Source organism: Rattus norvegicus, chromosome 19, assembly GCF_036323735.1.
Source record: "Rattus norvegicus strain BN/NHsdMcwi chromosome 19, GRCr8, whole genome shotgun sequence".
Taxonomy (NCBI): Eukaryota; Metazoa; Chordata; class Mammalia; order Rodentia; family Muridae; genus Rattus; species Rattus norvegicus.
In genome coordinates, this window is record NC_086037.1 from 43,485,059 (window position 1) to 43,498,861 (window position 13,803).

At 39.4% G+C, this 13,803-nt stretch overlaps 1 protein-coding gene across 8 annotated transcripts in view; it reads right to left on the reverse strand.

The window, feature by feature from the left end:
- The window catches only part of Inpp4b (inositol polyphosphate-4-phosphatase type II B), a 750,330-nt gene that overhangs the window by 660,349 nt on the left and 76,178 nt on the right, over positions 1 to 13,803 (reverse strand). The window contains exon 1 of one of the 8 annotated variants that reach the window (XM_039097429.2): positions 8,894 to 10,062. The exons of the other annotated variants lie outside the window; for them this stretch is intronic. The gene's annotated coding sequence lies outside the window, so the exon portion shown is untranslated. Of the gene's footprint in view, positions 1 to 8,893; positions 10,063 to 13,803 lie in introns of those variants that run through there. 8 annotated transcript variants of the gene reach the window in all.

Sequence of the window (13,803 nt, forward strand, 5' to 3'; positions counted from 1 at the left end):
AATGGAATGTTGGCTTCTAGCCATATCGTTGCTGTGGCCTGAATGTGTTCCACTTCCCAAATCATATGTTAAAAATTAATTGTCAATGTGACAGTATTAAGTAGTATGACCTATAAGAGGTGATTAAGACACAAGGGCAGAGCTGCCATGAATGAGATTAATGGTTTTCTGAAAGAATTGAAAAGGCACCGTTTGTCCTTATACCTTTGGCTGCATGAGCCCCAGCTACAGAGGTCCATCACTTGTAACAGACAGCAGTTCTCACTAAACATCAAATCTGCCTCTGACCTTAGACTCCCAGCTTCCTTAATCATGAGAAGTAAACCTCTCTTACTTATTAATTACTCAGTTTAAGGAATTCTGTCCTAGTAGTAGCAGTGAACAAAGGCATCTAAGAGAAACCATTACAAATCTATAAACATCCATTCTTAAGCATTGAATAATATTCTGAAAATTGCATAATTACCTATGGTTAAAGAAATGTTTTTCAAAATATATCGATTTGTTGGTGCAAAGAAAAAGCTTTCATAATTCTGTAAGACCACTAGCACATTTGACTTACAGAATAAAAATAGCTTAAAAGAAATATCAAATATATTTTGTGTACATTTTTCCCTCTAGCACAAAACTGCCAACATATTGTCCTGTGGCAGATGAATGGAAGAGTTTTACCAGGGATACTAACGCAAGATTAAAAGGGGAAACCGAGCTTAAAAGTTATAATATCCTAAGAATTTAGAAGCCATGACAATGTCAATGTCTCGCTTGTTCCTTTTGTAAGGAAGAACAAGAGACACTAAGGTAAAGGGTAGGACAATGGTAACTGCACCAACAAGTAAAAGGGGATACTATCATCCAAATTCCAACTGTTCTGTTTACACTGTGCTGAACTGAAGGATTTTTCCAAAGACAAGAGCATATGTTTTGTTTAGTAAAGAGACGTTTTGAACATAAAAGCGAAAATCAACAAAGAAACAATGTAAGCACTCAAGACAAATGAAATTATTTAAGGTTTTATGAAAAGGGAATACAAAGTTCTGCCAGAAATTAATAATTAAACATAGTCACAATGTCCTAAGTGCTCTTTTTACTGTTTGAAATTCCTTGAGCTTATTCATTTTTAAGATGCTTTATTTTCAGTTCAAAAGTAGTGACAAAATGCTAATTTTATGACTTAATTCATGAGAGCATAATTTTATTTTACTTTTGAAAAACATTCCAACATGTTTTCAAGGTATTCTAAAGTTCCTTTTAGTACCAAACAAAATTGCATATGTAAAAATACATAATTTACACCCAAAGTATACTGTTTAAAGGCACACATACACACGTGAGAACCCTCGCAAGCAGAAATCATTAGGTTCATTTCTTGACCCTTTCAAAGTGATTCCTTAAAACTATATGAATGAACATATACATCAAACAGATACTGAAGTTCTCAAAGGTCACTTTTTGCTTTGTATGGTAATAAAACACTCAAGGCAACCGTCAGAAAGTAACTGGCACAGCACCACGCTGGGCTGGCATCAAAGAAGTTGCTGATGCTAAAATTTCTTTCAAACCAAAAAAAGCTAGTAATAACTTAGTTCAAGCTCAGATGATTCAGATGATCCTGAGTTCCCACCCTGTGAACTGAATCAAGTTATTTTAACAAAACACAAAAAAGCAGCTCTGGCTTAGGAATATGTCAGAATTCAGACTAGTCATCACTCCTTAGAAAATGCTCCTGAGAGAGAATAGTGTACCAGATCCCTAAGGATGTCTTCACCATAAAACATGTATCCATCATTCCCCCTCCCCCATCTCTCACCATTAATGATAATAAGCATCTTCCCTAAGGAACATAAAGAAGCAAGAGACCCCCGCAACATACCTGCTGGCACACGTGGGTAGAGCATAGAGGTGTGGTCAAAGAGTAGGCCCAGATCTTAGCTCCAATGAGAGGCCAATAACTTAGACATTGTCAACATGGCCAGAGAAATCCACAAGAAGCATAACACCCACTAGATCAAGAAACAGTATATAGTCTAGAAGTAGGTGAATACTCAAGTCTTTTGATGTGACACAACTGCTTTCAGAAATCATCCAGACAGCCAATAATAAATTATAAACAAAGCCACAGTGAGGACATAGCTCACTAGGGAGAGCATTATACACAGTCTCATAGATTTTAGCAACAAAACTTGGTTTCTTAGTGGTGAAGGCAGCTTGTAGTAGAGGGAGCCTTGATTAAAATTAACAGAGGAACCAAGTGGTAAAGTTCATGTAGTTATCTATGAGGCTGGAGAAGCCAGTGAGGCAAGTGGGTGTCTATTGGGACTTATGATTGTAAACAAGGGTCGATGGATGAAGCTGAAGATCTGAGTCATTGGTGCAATAAAACAATCTTCAAAGCCATGGACCCTTGAGACCCTCCTGAGTCTTAAGTACAGATCTTAACACAGTCTCCTGGACTAAAATGTCAGACTGGACCAAGTTCTTTTGTAATATTTGGAAAGACAGTTATGATGAAGAATCAATATATACATAGAAAATGACTCTTGAAATGACAATAGATTAATTTGAACTAAGATATAGTTGTATTGGTAGACAGCCTGCCTAGCATGCCCAGGGCCCAAAGTTCCAACCCCAGCACCACAAAAAAAAAAGTTGGAATATGGAATATGACTGAATCCAAGCATTTAGGAAGTGGAGGCAGGAGATAATATAGTCACGGCCATCCTCAGCTGCATAGAGTTTGAGGTCTGCCTCAGCCACTTGGGATCCTATCTTAAACCAAACTAGAAGAGTCCCATCCCTCCCCTCCAGTTGCAGGAGATCAAAATTCGCTTGAAAGAAAGCTGATTAAAATAAAATAAGTTACTCCCCGTAGATGTTTTCTATCAATCCTAAGAAAAGCATCTGCTGAAACTGCACATTTATTCAGCATGCCATAGTCTTTCTTCATCCTAACATAGGTTAAAATTGAGCTCTGTTTCTCTCATTATCAATTCTCTCTCTTATAAGCCAAAAATTCAGCTCATAAAATTTTTACAGGAAACTGTCATCAAAAAGCTACTGGTCTTTATCAAAATTCAGCACAAAGTAAATCAAACCCACTGCTCTTTTCCAGTCAACAAGCTGCTACATTTCTCTCAGTAAGCACATTAGTTCATCTGAAGTTGGTGTGTTTTTTTTCCAGCCCATTAGACTCCCATTTAACATTGTTCCTCTTGCCAAACAGAATAGAAATATTGAATAACATAGTATCCAATCAGAAGTCCAGAGTACTATAACATTTGCCCTAACACATTAATTATAAACTATACAATCAGCGATAGACATATATGGGAAAACTTACTCATTTAAATTATCATTGTATGATTAATTTTCATTTCATTTATATTATATGACAAAAATTATTTTTAGGGCATAACCCCAACTCCTCTATATGCATCTCTTACCACCATGGCTTAAAGATAATTAAACATAGAATACTGCCAGAATCAGATGCGAGTAGATAAAAATTGTATCCCAAATGTTTGTTTAAAAATCACAGGGATGTTTATCAAATAATTGACACAGAGTGACTCTGGCAGTTAGCATTAAGAGCGGACATTTTACACAGATAAGTCTTCCTCATAATGAGTTTGGTACATATGCATTTACCTAAGACTATCGAAGGCTGGGGCTGAAATGGAGCCTGGAGGCATGTCCATAGGGACCAGAGAGGACAAACAACCCTGAAATTACACAAGGTGCACTTCAAGTGAAAAAAGAGAGATCAGAGCAAAGAACATAGAGTTCAGTGGGCTCGAAGCTCTCAAACAAGTACAAGCGTCTACTTTAACTCAAACTCTTCATCTTACATATAAGAAAAAATGGACCTGGTTTACATTCTGGGGTTGTTCAGAGTCATAAAATCTTATCGGGTCCTATTTCTCATGACAATGGTATGTAGTATGTTACTGAAATGCTCAGCCTCCATCCACATTACCAACAACCATCTACCCTGAGAACAACAGATCCATGAGGAATCGGAGGAAACTATGATGCACGCAGCAGACTGGGAAGCCTTACAATGGAGCCTTTAGAATGAGAAAGTATAGCACTTCAATGTGTGCTTGTTAATCTAGACTGAGCTTCTGCTGGGAAGGACAGAGAGACTTGAAATGTGAGGATGTAGAAAGTAATACAGCCTTGCTCCCAAATGTCCCAAATGCACAGCATTTCAATTTTCCATCAAGACAAGTTGTAAACACAAAATTGCAGGAAGCTTTGTGGCCGGAAATTAGAGCTTTCTAAGTTGTTTGCTGTCATCAGGTTGGCAGCGTGACCATGGACATGGCTCTGCAGCCGGGCTCTTTGAATTTGAGTGTAGCCTGGTTCACTGTCCAGGAAAAGAAGCTTACACAAGTTCTCTTACAAAAGTACCCTGTGCCTTTTTCTAACACAATAGGGACAATGACAGTCCCTAATTCGAGTTTCTCCAAAATAAAACGGGAGATATCTTCAAGTTTATTTGATAGATGCCTCTGGGGGCAAAAATGAAAAGTCACACAAGTGAGACAGCTATACAAACCTAATTTGCAAATATCAATTTTACAAGCATTGGAAGCTTGAGTCAGCCAAAATATCTGAGATGACCTTGTAGAACTGTCTATCCAAAGGGTAAAGCGTAGAGAATGTTCTTACCCACTCTCTTTAACCGATGCTTGAAGATTGACCAGAGATACTAAGTCCTCTCCAATCTGTACTAAGCTGACAACAGATCTAGTGACTTTCTGATACTTTGGAGAAAGCCTGGGAGAGAAAGCAAACTGACGTACAGTTCAGTTGAAAAAAGTTACTCGCCTGAGACTGACCTATCAGAAAACTGTCTGCCAGAGCAATGACTGCAATCAAAGTCAAGTAAAAGGACTGTGACACAGACCACTGGCAGCATTGGCCACTAGCTATGTTATCTACCTCACAGCATGGCAGAGACTGAATAAATGGATTCCTGGGATTGGAACAAACCTGAAAAAGACTAAGAGATCAGCGTAGGTTACAACTATTATTCCTTTAATATGTACTGACCATAAGACATCAAGTACTGTAGCATGAGACTCCAATTTAAATAATTAATTAAATGATAAAATAATTAAGACGATTGCTCTGAATAACTTTTCATATTTCAACCGGCAATAAAGAAGCATTTGTCAACCAAGTCTAAAGGTTATGAGAAAGGTGGACATTAGGTTGAAATGCTACAGAAAGGAAAGAGCAACCTAGTCTACACAAAGAACATGGACATTAGGTTTCTAAGCAGATATTGTGTCTACATGGATCCTTGACAAATGTACAAGAATAGCTTTGGATAGTGAAGTAGTCAGAGAAAGAAACATGGGGTTTGAGACAACAACAAGGGGTCCCAGGGTCCAATGGGAACAGTCAGTAAATAGAGCTCTGTCATGAAGAGATGTAGGCATAGTCATAAAAGGGTCAGAGACGTGTTTGCCTTAATTTGGACTGAATTCTAGAAACAATAGATATAATGGGAAGAATAATGTTTCATGAATTTGGTGGAAGTTTGGAGGATAGCTTGGTAGGGAACTGTAGAAGCTCTTATGTTTGAACATAAAATGTCCTTAACAGGCCTGTATATTCAACACTTTGGTTCTCAGATGGTATTGTTATTTCAGAATATTCAGAAAACTTTAGAAAGAGTAACTTACTGAAGGAAATGTATACATTCTTAGTATAGATCCATCTCACTTGGATCTCTTTTTCTTTTTCACTCTCTCTGCTTCCAGACTATCACAAAGTGAAGAAAGTCCTCCTTCTGTCCACTCCCATCATGCATCCTTTGTGATGTTTTTTACACAGCTACATGGTATGAAGCATCCTTGGAATGAAACATCAGAGACCATGGAACAGAAGTAACCTTCTCTCCTTGAGATTTTTCTGAACACTTTCTCGGTGATAATAAAACTAACAGAGAGGCTACTACCAGAACTCAGCTCCTTCGTGAGCACAGAAAAGGCTGAGAAGTAGGAAGTAAATGGTGACTTTGTTTTGAGTCTGTTGACTTTGAGGGATTTACCAAGCTTACAACAGCTGTGGTTTGTTTCCATTGTAAACTCGGAGAAATGGTTCAGACTAGGTGAAAGAAGATTCAGAGAGGCACCATGATGTTCTCAAAGGCACTGCCCCTATTGGATTTTAAAGTGGAAGTTGACTTTAATAAACACTCTTGTAGTGTCTTAAAAATTTTCCAAACTTGCTTGAATTGCTTTTGAACTCTACTAATTTATTACATCAACATCATGGCAGACACCGGGGCCATTGCACTTGGGTGTTTTATAATATGATGTGGATTAATGTTATGTCTGCAATTCGACCATTCATGATTTATTACTTTTGAAGTATTGTTCTCTCCAGGAAATTTTATTTTAAAAGTGCAAATACCACTGGATCCAACGCTGAAGTGTTATTACTCCTTGACAAACTTCTGGTTTTCTTCATTAATCTAGTTAGCAAGAAGGCACTAAGGAAATAGGTGTGTGGAGGGCAGAGGAAGGAGGTTGTTTGAAGTGCTATGGGCAAGGTCAAGACAGAAAGGGCGATTTCTCCTTGGGAATCAAAAGTCATCGACGGTGAATCCAGCATCACACAAAGGGAAGGATGGACAGCAGGGAGGGTAGGGTCAAAGGAAATGACAAATCATTAAAGATGATTTCTCCTTGGGACCAAAAGTCATCATCGGTGAGTAGAGCATTGCACAAAGGGAAGGATGGACAGCAGGGAGGGTAGGGTAACAGGAAATGACAAATCGTTAAGAATGAACTCTGCTAATTTAGCTCTTTGAACTAGGTCCTTAAAATACAGTGTGAAGTATGCCCTAGATTTTTAAATCTATGGGTCATGACCCCCTATGGAAATCACATTAGTGAAATGTGGGGCTTGTGCAAAACTTGGCAACACTGAAAGGCTTCTGAATATGTGATGGCCAAAGTGAATTAAAAAGCAAACATGTTATGATGAACGTGCTCTGGTGGTACTGACCTGAGATATATCACACAAAGCAGTTACAGCCTTTGCTCTGAGCATACAGTGTACATGCTTAGCCTGGCACTTGCTCTAATTCCATGCTACGTGGTGTGAGCAAACTTTGCCGGAAACACTGCAGCTCAGATTTGACACTGTTGTAAGCTATGGATTTCAGTGTCTTTACTGTGCATACAAAGTTTTCTGCTCTTGCAGAAATGTAATGGCTTAATTCCAGAGAACAAATGTTCGAGTTATGGTTTCTGAGAAGGTTTTATTTTAAAAATTGATTTTTGAGTTGCCAACTTGAGTTTTATGACAAACTGTGCAATGAATTTTGGCCTAGGATTAGAACAGAATTTCAAGCCATTTCTGAGATGACCCTAAATATACATTTGCCATTTTGTACCACATGCTTATGCAAAATGGTGTTCTCAGCACTGACAATTACAAAATCAAAATATTAGTCAAAGGCTTGGGAGTGGGGCCTGGGTTTGGATTTTCAGAAGAAGACATAAATGCCTGGGAGGCATGTTGAATCTGCCTGTAACCCCATCCTCAAAAGACAGAGACAGGTGATCCCAGAGCAAGCTGGTAAGAAAATTAGCCCTATCAGCAAGCTCTAGGTGTGACTGAGAGACCAAGACTCAGTGCATAAGTCAAGAAGAGATCAAGGAGGAGGCTGAACCTCAACCTCTGGCCTCTGCATGCATACAGACAGGCATATGGAATCACACTCAGCATGCATATTTCCAAACACATGCAAAGAAAAGTATATCACATGTATATCACACATACACATAAAACCAGAAAAACTAAAATATACCGATTAGCTGTTGGAGAGGTTCTGTGCCTCACAGGATGAAATTTTCCTCCAATATTTAGTTTTCTACAAACTAAATGAACAAATCTGATTGGTATGCAAACTTGTTTCCAGCTTTGAAAAATACACAACTTGCATGTATACCAGAGAATTGTTTTATGACAACTTTACTTTTACAAATACATGTTCAAATTGCATACCTAGTATATACGCCTATCTACCCAGAGTCCTATAAAAATTTCTCTGTCTGCCCCGAGTCGTGTAAAACTTTCTCAGACAAAATGTAATAACACTGGAAACAAGTTAAGAAGCCCTGATGTGCAGTAAAAAAAAAAAAATTAAAAAAACTTTGAAAACAGACTAGATCATGTTGTTTTGCTCAATGTGTATTAAACACACACACATACACACACACACACACACACACACACACACACACACAGGATTTCAGTATGCTAGTTCAAAACCTTTGTGTGAAATGCAAACATCACCGTGGCCTCCCTTTTCCACCTTCCCAATCCAGTGATCATTGTTTCACAGTCCACATCATTGTCACTAGAGTTTGCCAAGAAACCTGGATCATCCTCTTGGTTAGGGATAATATTGAGTCTCTAATATTGCTATCTAATCTAAAATTTTATAATAAAGATAAATCTTGATTTAATAATGTTAATAAAGGAAAGGGGCCTATAATTTATTAAGATGCTGGTGCCCATCCCATAGCTGGGACAGAAGATGAGTGTCTCTGACAGATCATTTTTTCAGTGAATTAATAGCTGGATTCCCTGCCTAATAAACTGGCACCCTGGGCATCAAATCTTCATCTCCTCTATTAACTGAAACTATTCCCACTGCCCTCCTACCACATTCTTTCATTAGGCAAGCACCTTAGGTCAGAGTTTCTTTTACCAATTATAGGCCTCATCAATTCCCCAACCTCAGTTTTAAAAGCTCTAATAGGAATTTAAGTTCCCTGCAACTAACAAGCAATTCCATCTGAGAAAAAAGATGGAGGGAAGAAAGAAGGAGTCATGAGCTAAAGGGAAAACACGCTGTGCTTACCTGCTCAGTGCTCAGTGCTAAGCTCTCTGAAAGGCAGTGAGACACAAGATGGTATCTTCGTGTAAGGGACTCCTAGTCAAGCCAAGGAGCAGCCAAGAGACAGGCAAAGAGATAGTGACCCTGAGAAGTGAGGCAAAGAGCCAATGAGACAGCACCAGGGGATCTGATATTCATGCAAATATTAAGGCAGATGATGTGTCCAAGACCCAATCTATCCCTTTAACAGAAAGTGGGAAGTGGAAACATCATAAACTCAGCAAAAGCCATAAAAAAGATGAAATTATAGGATGCTTTCACAAATCTTCATTGACTACCTGGATTCATGATCACTATGGAAACACATTTCTTTATGTGTGTTTATAACAGTGTCTCCAATAGGAAGGAAGATGTGGGCCACGATATCCCCATGGGCTTATGGACTGAGTTAAACACAGAAAAGAGCTAAGAATCTGCATTTTCCTTTTCTTGCTTCATTGCTGTGAGTCAAAGTAAATCCTTCTTTCCTTTTTGATAAGGTTCTTCAGTTGGACATTGGTGATAATGTTTTGAATCTGCATGTCCAGACAATGAAGGTCCTTGTCCCCAGTTGGTTTTTGATCTGTCAATAAAGATGTCAGTGGCCAATCGCTGTGCACAGGGAGGGACAGAGAGAGAAAAATGGAATTGCGATGACTGGGGGAAGAAGAATGGGACACAGTAGTGGCAGGAGATAAAGCCAACCAGCAATGTGAGCAATGTGGTGAGTGGTCACTGACCACTTGCCCAATTGGTTCTAGGGTAGCAGGGGAAGGTTTAGGAATGCCCAGTTATTGAGTTAGCCAAGGCAATTTAAAATCAATTCGTGTGTGTGTGTGTGTGTGTGTGTGTGTGTGTGTGTGTGTGTGTTTTCCATTTATGGACCCAAAATAGCTCCTGAGTGGGTGCACGTGTGCAATCCAGCTAGGAGCACAAAGTGGTGCAGCTAAAAATTCACAACAACATTCTTCTGTTGTATATTAGTTGCCATGATAAAAAAAAAGTCACTAGTGTTCACAAGCAAGGTGTTGTGGGAAGCTCATCTGAGCACTTGATAGCCACATGCTCTCAAAGAATATATCTCCAACATCAAGGCGGAGCAAGGTAACAATTCCCAGACAATAAGAAATGAGCTTGACATGTTTGAGAAACAGAAATTGGACCAGGGTGACTGTGGCTTGTGGAAGGGGGGGGGAAGGGAGAGGGGGAGGAGGGGGAAGAAGGCAACAGGTATAGCAAACAATTCCCATTTTGTTGTGAACAGAAACCATTGAGAGACTTTCTTCTCTTCTACTCTGAGAACAGATTTTAGAAGATCAATAAAAGAGGAAACGTGGTCAATTTGGAGGCCCTAGCTATGGTTTTGGTAAGAATGCAATAACATGATCCAGGTGAGTTAGGATGGGAGCCTGAACCAGCAATGTAGAGATGGTAGAAATACATAAGACTGCAGCTGCATTTTGGCAGTGAACTGACAAGAACTATTAAGAATTTTATGTCTAATATAAAGAAAAGAGAAATAAAGATTTTCAGTGCTAGCCTCTGTATTACTATAAATGACACCAACTTTCACCAAGATAAAAAGGCTTAATGAGAGGGAAATGACAGAGTTTTCTGGATGTGTTAAGTTTGATCCTAATTACAAACTCAACTATGTCATTCATATTTATATATATATATATATATATATATATATATATATGTAATGGATCTATGGCTACAAAGATAAAGATGAGTCACAATTGCATATAACTCTGTGGGTCACAGAGAAGAGATAGTTTTGAAGCTATTTTGGGGAGCCTCCTCCAGTTATCCTTCTAAGGCATCTGCACTGTGCAAAAGCAGATACTGGTCCTTTACTGGGATGAACAGGATGCCTGTCCTGCTTACAACAGGATGTGTAGATTCATGTAAACAAGTCAGGAGCATGGAAGAAGGAAGGAAAAGCTGCAAGGACGAATGAGGGGAAGTGTGAGACTTGATTCACTCCAACTGAGCAGTCTATTTCTTACAAGACACTCCAGGTAGTTCTTAAAGAATGTATGGATATTAGTAAGTGGTTGAGGGCAGAATGAAGGTCCAATGGTCAAAAGCAGAGGAAGGAACAGAAATGAAGGAATCAATAAGCTACTGGTCCCAAAAGTAAATGAACTTACAATCTATGTAAAGATACACACACACACACACACACACACACACACACACACACACACACTATCTAACCCCAGGAGTAGGACTCCTGGAGAATTGGGATCATGACAATTGACACCATAAAGATGGAATCCAGCATTTTACCTATACTCGGTGGCTGAATTGTTCATCTTTGTTACTTTTCTGACAAGAGCAAAAATTTTAGGGGGCTTGAAGCTTGAGACTGCGTGATCCATTGTTGGTTGGCCCCATGCACTTGAATAGAACATATGGCAGCACAGAGGCACCTTTCCCTTTTGTGATGAACAGGAAGCTGCGAAACAAGAAGGTGTCAATGACGAGATTCTTCTGAGGACTTGCCTCTAGGGCGCTACTTCCTCAAAGTAGTCTCCCACCACCTTCTAAAGTTTCTAGGACCTCAAAATATAGTGTCACTACATTTTGGGGGGAGGGGATCAAGTAATGAGTATATGAGCATGTGAAGAAAATGTCGCTCATAAACTATAATATTGATGACTTTAGAGACTGATACTGGACAGTAAAAATTAAGTCTCCTTTTCCAGCAGAGGAAAGCTAAGCTGATATACCTGTTGCTTCTCAAGGTAAAATAGGAAAAAGAACCTTTCTTGCCTATAATACTTTTCATATTCCATAATATTTGTTGGACCCAATTTAATATCAGCAAAGAAATCCAAAGCTACTGTGGCTTTAGAATAGACAGATTTTAGGTCTCCTAAAATATTAACTGATTGTGGAGTCACATGGCACACTTACTGGGTGGTAATCCCAGGATTTGGGCTATAAAGGCAAAAGGATCAGAACTCAAAGTCTTAGCCACCGAGGAACTACAGGCCAACATTGCTAAAAAACAAAAAATAACTTAATTAACCTTTACTAGTGCATGAAAACCATTTCCAAGCAATATACAGGGCCTACAAATGACAGATTTTCTACAGACCAAATGCTTGTTTATATGAATACAGCAACATAGTTCTAACTCGATGCACAGTTTATTATTTTTGAAGTATATTCACATGCATCTATGCAGATATGCACACACTTTATATTCCAAGACTGCTAGGCTATTTCTTGAATTGAGACCTATTTCGCAAACCATTCTCTACTGAAAGAACTTCAGTGTGAAAATATTCTGAGCTTCAATGTAATATGCTTGTTAGAGACCTGTTTGACTTTCTAATTATACCTGTTTTTGAGGCTCCACTTTCTAAAGGACACATCACCAAGTAAAAATACATAGTGAAGAAATACAAGAGTCTAAATTCCCATAAGCAGGGACCTACTCCATTGCCAGTAGTACCAGGAAGGAAGGGGCCAAAATCCCCCGTTTCTGTTTCCCCAGAAGAGATGGAATGGGTTTGGATTTCTGGAGGGCGGGAGCCATCTGGTACTGGAGATAATGACTGTGCTACCCTCCGAGAACTGCTTCTGCTCACTGGAGCTGGCCTCAAGCATTATGATACCAGACAGCGTTTGAAACCAAGATGATAATATCCAATATTAAAGCCACCATGGGGGGCTACTTTATGCCTAGGTTTCAGAGCCCCCTTCCTTGCAGTTAATTCTCTTATGAGAGAAGAATGTGTATGGGCAGATATATTGTCTGAAGCTTCTTCTCTTGAGTTCAGCCCTCACCATGCACCACAATTATTTTCGCTTTCTATTCAGACTGTGTAATTTCAAGATGATCAGAGAGAAACACACCATCTGGATGTCATAAGGAAATAACTAGCTGCTAAGGCTGCCTCAAGCCCCCTGAACCAACGTAGCCATGGCAGAATTGGCTGCCACATAGACACTCACAGCAGCTGAGAAGACGCCTTCAGGCTCACCCTTATCATCATCTCCGTGACATTTCTTCAGCCTCTACCAGAGGATCCACAAGGAGTGATCCACAGTCCTCAAAGGCCGGTTACTCCAAGCTGGACAAGTCTAATGACTGAGACCATCCATTTTTAATCTGTGTTGACCCGCTTCCCCATGACTGTGCCAGTCTGCCTTGGTCCCACCACTCAGAGCTGTTCTGAAGCCTGATCCCTTCACACTTCACGTCTGAGGTGGAAGGCAACAGAACTTCGATTGCATCTGTTTTGTATTAATTACTTCACAAACAAACCATCACTTGTTTTCTAAGGCACTTTCCTTTTTTCAAAGCGGCCTATTGGTTTCGTCTTCTCAGCACCTCGTTTGCCATTTCGAAGTAATGAAACAATTTATTTTGGAAAAGTAGACTAAAATTTTTCAAATATTGGGCAAAATTTGTTCATGCCTGCACATGACGTCCTCTAGTATCAACATATAATGTCAGCGTAGTAGTAGTCTCACAGTGAGACCACTGGCATGTTATTATTATTAACTAAACTTCATCCTTTATCCAGCCGCACTTAATTTTCACCTGATATCCAGGACCCCACCTAGATAGCACACCGAGTTTCTCATATTAAAGGATTTATTTTATGGTTTATTTAAGTGTATCAGAGTTTCTCTAGTGGACGCTCATTCTCATACATGTGGAGGCTACACGGGTACCCAGTGTCATCTTCTGTGACTCTCTGCCTATGGTTAAGGCAGGGCTTCTCCCTGAATGTGGAACTCAGGTTTGCTTGGCTATGCTGGAAACCAGTAAATCAATGGCTCTTCCTGTCTGTCTCCCTCAGAGGGGGGATGACAAGCATCTGCAAGAAATCTTGGCTTGTTCTTTGGTTGCTGAAATTCAGACCCCAGTC